The sequence below is a fragment of the Alosa alosa genome, chromosome 16 (assembly GCF_017589495.1).
Source record: "Alosa alosa isolate M-15738 ecotype Scorff River chromosome 16, AALO_Geno_1.1, whole genome shotgun sequence".
NCBI classification, from domain to species: domain Eukaryota; kingdom Metazoa; phylum Chordata; class Actinopteri; order Clupeiformes; family Clupeidae; genus Alosa; species Alosa alosa.
The window spans coordinates 9,395,206-9,401,191 of NC_063204.1; positions in this window are offsets into that span (position 1 = coordinate 9,395,206).

The following is a 5,986-nucleotide window of genomic DNA, read 5'->3' on the forward strand; positions in this document are numbered from 1 at the left end:
AATGCCTTTCCATTACATGCTACCTAAGCTGCCAAAAGCTTGACTGCATAGAAGAGTTTTATGTTTGATATGGCAACCAATTCTGCAGAAACTTGTTTTCTGAATTTTCTAAAATAGCTGGATTTGTTTTCTTCAGTGACACTGAGCACAGACAGTCACAGTGTTTGTGAAGGCTCCTGAAACCTCTGGTAAATTTAGTGTGGAATAAATACTAGATTTCCAGGACTAGTCTGGTGATAGATAGACCATTTGGTGACATTTCACCAAATATATCATTTTTACCCACCAAACACACACACACACACACAATAATAACTATTTGTGAATGGCTCAACACCACATTCCACTTTTCTGACAATATAACAACCATTACAAAATAACAATGACCTTTTTCTCTGTTTTTTTTCTCAGATGTGCAATCGTTCTTTGCCTCAAGGTTTATAAACTGACTGATGTTTATCTTTTATTGATTTAGTGGATTGCTTAGGCAGTAAAAGGACAGAGGTCAAAAGTGTTTTTTGCAATATGTTACAATGACACAGTGTCTTCTGTCATGGATTCGTCACTCACTTCCTAAGTTGAAATAGATTGTTGCAGTTACAAAAACAACAACAATACAGACCCATTTCACATGTCTGACCCATTCTGTCATGATATAGTGTGGACTATAGAGGTCTGCATCTGGGAGGCAAGGAAACACGGACAACGTGTGAGAGAAAGAGAGACAGAGAATGAGAGGAGGAAGCCAGACTGGACATTCACTCTGATGAAAAGGGCTTTTGTTGACAGTGATGATGGGGTCCAGTTCGGGCAGCGTTCTTTCAGGCCAAATGGATGAAAAGAGATCAGCCGAAACAGACAGAGGATGATATGTGTGTTAGTGTTGTGATGCTGTGTGTGTTGGTTGTGTGTGTGTGTGTGTGTGCATATGCGTGCATGTGTGTTTGTGTGTGTATGTGTGCGTGCATGTGAGGGCACCTTCCATGAGACTGGATATCTATCTCTGGCAGTAGAGAGAAGCATCAGTGTGTCAGTGCACTGCAAGAGGGCATCTGTACATAGAGGATTTCAAACAGAGCCATTTCCTTTGGACTTTGGGTGTCCCCCAGCAGAGAATACAGAAACCCTGCCCGTTGACCGAGAATAAATTAATATAAAATAAAAATGTTAACTTATTCACTGGATATGTTTGATCTGGAACACTATTTTATATTATACAACAATTGGGTTCTATGGAACTATTTATTTGTTTCTGATTGGCCGAGAGACGTTCCATGAGTTGGAATATCCCTGGACATTTCAACTCAGACTTTGCACAGCTAATAATAAATCACTCCGCGATACAATGTGAAGATTTGACACAATGTTCTCATCCCAGCTCTCCACTATTTTAAGCAATGGGTTACTCCTTAGCAAACCATAACGAAACAGTGCTTCACCACATCTGTGGATTAAGCTACACAGTCAACTCAATGTAAGTAAGATAAACGAGGATGCTAATTGTTCTCAGCATTGCCAGCATTGTGTAGGGCCTATAATATGATTGTCACTTGGAGGAGACTTGTAGATAACTAACGTTAGCTAGATATAGTTAGCTAACCACTGCAAAAGATCCGATCTGGAATGTTGGCTAGCATGTCTATTGAAAAGGGTGTCAGTCTAAAAAACATATGGGGCTGTGCACAGTAGTGTAACATTTATTCACCATATAATATAATATATAAAGCTCGCTGTACAGAGTGGCCAGCAAACAGTGCTTGCAAGGAAAAAGCCTTCAAGGAGAGAAGCTTGCACCACTCAGATACATTAATGATGACATGAGAAGACATGTTGAGAATGGGTCATGAACGTGGAATATGTCAGAGGGTACAAGCAAACAGTGCTTGCGAAAAAGCCTAAGCGTTTGTGACCATAGATATCTGACTGTGGGCGTCCATCAGGCAGAACAGTACATGGGTCCTCTTGACACACACGTATACACACACACACAACACACAACACCCGCTCCAGGTGAGGTGGAGAGAGGTCTGTCCTGCCGCGTCCACCATGCTAATCCCGATGCTAATTTCATGCTAATGTCTGGCGGGTGTCATGTAAGGGCTTGTGAGGGCACATGGTGCCAGGTTGCTCTGCACTGCTGCTCCCTCAGGACCAGAGACAGGTCCTCTAACGTGTGCTCTGAGATGCCTCACACGTCAAGCTCACCTCTGGCAACACTCATTTTTTTTTACCTTTTCCCATTCGCTCTCAGGATGATTCAAAGCTATTATTGGCATCCTTGACCTGACTCGCTCTCTCTCTCTCTCTCCCTCTCTCTCTCTCTATCTCATTCTTTCTCTCTGTCTTTCTCCACACCCTAACTCTCTCTTTCTCTTATGTTGTCTGCTGCTGAGGGCGATCAAGCAGCGATTTCCTGGAATCCAGTGGGAGGTGCAAGGCTGGAGGGAGGTGGAGGCATTTCTGAGGCTGGAGGTAGGTGGAGGCATTTCCGAGGCTGTGCTCAGTTGGAGGTGAACTTTACCTCTGCTACCCCCCACCTCACACACCCCTTATTGCAACTACTCATTTATCGTTTTATTATCTCTGAGCCAATGTTTCTCTCATTTTGCTCCCTTCATTTATTCTTGCCACCCTGCTATCATGTTATTAATTGTCTTGTTATTTAGCTTTAAAATATCTGGAAAGAAACATAAACATATGTTATTTCACCTTTGTAACTTAACCCTGTGAGATATGGCTATACTTAATAAACATAACCTATATATTCTCTCACACATGATGTCTGTTGCTCTAGTAAATTACAAATTGCTGATACACGCACACACACACACACACACACACGCAGCTACTATTACTCCTGGTAATGACTGTCAAACAAAGCCTATTAACCTAATATGTATACCCCGAGGATATCCTGTATCCAGTCCATGAAGTGATTATAAAATCATTATAAATGTATAGACAAGTGGCCATGCTATCACTTATGCACCAGCCCACATTCCTACAGTGTCTGCAGAGCAAATCCAGTTAGCGCACTGTAACAATTTCCACTCAAACAAGAACTACACTTAACGGAAAATGGACACATAAAACGGAGTGAGGTCTAATTATTTTCCTCAGAGGGACCTAAAGTTCGAGGACCATTCATCTGGAAACACTAGCATTTTTCTCTTTTTCAAAAAAAAAAAAAAAAAAATTTCAACTTAACTGTCCTATCAAGCATTTAAAGTCGATCAGTATTAGACTTCTAGTGTTGCAGATATTAGCATTTTTGTTAGCATTAGCTGTTGCCGTGATACGGTGATGCTGCAGATGACTGAATGTCATCCTGTGCAATGTGATAACATACAGAGGCCCCTGCAGGTGTCACGGTTTAACTTCTAAAGACACCGGTGGTGAGAAAAAGGTTGATGGAACCTTATGAGCCAGAAATGCATCAAATAAGTTTGTATTTACCTCAGAGAGGTGGTTTGTGCAGGTGAAGTGTTTGTCCAGTGGGCAGACGAAGCCTGGGGAGCCGGGAGTGATGGACCGGTATTGATCCCTGCCAAGTGCCCTGGGTGACCCCCTCATCTCGTCAAGCGTCTCCTGTCCAAATGTGTGTTTGAAGGCCGCAACCGCCCCACAGCTCCGGAATGTGCTATCTCCTAGAAGACTGTTGCAGAACAATCACACAAACGAGCACACACACACACACACACATATATACACACACACACACACACATATATACACACACACACACACACACAAACACATTGTGGGAATGTGCAAACACTCACATTTTCACTCCAAGACAAGCACAAACAGACACAAACACACACACACACACTCACACACACACACAGAAACAGACAGAGTAAACAGAGAGCAAAACACATGAACCTGCGTGATTGGAATGTGCACACACCTACATATTCACTCATTGACAGGCAAAAGCGCACCCACTGATGCTCATAAAAACACACACACACACACACACACACACAAAATGCACATTTAGTCACACATGTCCATTCCCTCACAACAGCCAAAGGGATGGTAAAAAAAATATAATAACAAGACACTCGTCTTTTCCCGATGGCTGCCTCAATTTTCTCAAGTAGCGCTTTGCTTCTTTATTTCCCTATCTTCTTTTTGTTCCCTCCCCCACCCCTCCCTCTCTGTCTCCATCTCTCTGTCTATTTCTTCATCGTGCTGTCTCGGAGACGCCAGACCAATATTCATCTTGACAGAGTCAGGCACTTTGGCGTGCGCTCCGGCTGCATTAATATGCATCTGCGGTCGTGGGGAGAAATAGTTTGATTCTATAGGAAGTGGCAGCGTTGATTCGCCGCGCTGACAGCATGACATTGTGGATAGGCCTGCGCTGAAATGTCATCAATCGTGTCACAGTTCATAGACCTGAAAAAAAGAGGAGGGGTTGGAGGGTACAAGGGAAAGGCTTTAGAGAAGGGCTTGTGATTCTTCACGTGATTTTTCACCTGTGTTCATGACACCTGTCGCCATTCCCAGCCTGCACTTAATCAAAGTTAGAGCCTTGTCACCTCACAGTGTTCACCGTCTGTGCTTCTTATCAGTCTTGTATCTAGGCTTTGTTTTATTATTTATTTTTATTACATATGCATATGTAATATTTTGGTCTATAGCTATATTTGGCCCTGTCAGTATACTTTATATATTCCGTTGACTGATGTTTGACAGCCCCGCTTTGCTTGTATGTGCCAATCCTTCAGTTTGATACTGATTAATTTCTACTGGAGGGGGAAATGTTATACAGAAACAGATAGATTAAGAAGTCAAATCTAAAATACAACAGGAGAGAGCAAGCAGAGAGGTGGATAAAGGAAGCTTATATACGAAGCTGTTGACTTAACTTCAGGGGGCACCAATGCCATTGCACGGTTTTAATCCCATCAGTGTTACTTGTTCATCTGATGACAAGCGTGAATGAAGGAAGCCAGTAGTAGGTCAAAAAGAGTGACACCATAGCATGTATAATCAAGTCAAGTCAAGTCAAGTCAAGTTTATTTATATAGCACATTTCATACACAGAGGTCATTCAATGTGCTTTACATAAACAAAACCAAATGATAATAACAAATAAAAGCATAGAAGGGCAATATAGTCAAAGAATAGTTAAAAGGTAAAGATCATAATAAAAAAGAAAACATAAAACACAAGGTAAAATCATTTTAAAAAATAAAGAATAATTAGTAAGCAAAAACACAAAGGCAAAAGTAGTAAAAAAAAGTAATAAAAGACAAAGTAGAATAATTATCGAGGCAGATTCAGAATTTGTAACTTCGGCACAGTTAGCAGAAAGCGTCTGAGAACAGTTTGGTCTTAAGTCTAGATTTAAAACTGGCTACAGTTGGGGCCTTTTAATGTCATCCGAAAGTTGGTTCCACAGCTGAGGCCGCATAGCAGCTAAAAGCTGCTTCACCATGTTTAGTTCTAACTGTAGGTTTTACTAGCAGGTTTTTCACCTGGGACCTGAGAGGGACGAGAAGGTGTGTACTGCTGAAGCATGTCTGACAAGTAGTTAGGTCCTGCTCCATTTACTGATTTATAAACAAGCAATAGTGCTTTAAAGTCAATTCTGTGACTTACTGGAAGCCAGTGCAAGGACTTAAGAATTGGAGTAATGTGGTCAGTCCTAGCTGCTGCATTTTGTATCACCTGAAGCTGTTTAATAGTCTTTTTAGGAAGGCCTGTGAACAGTCCATTGCAGTAATCAACCCTGCTGGAGATAAATGCATGAATGAGTTTTTCTAAGTCATGTTTTGACATCAGCCCTCTGAGTTTGACAATATTTTTGAGGTGGTAAAAAGCTGATTTAGTTATCGCTTTCATGTGGCTGTTGAAATTTAGATCACTGTCAATTAATACACCAAGGTTTTTAACAGTATCCTTTGCCTTCAACCCTTTTGTGTCAAGGAGAGTGGCAACCCTAAGTCTTTCCTCATTTTTACCAAATATAATT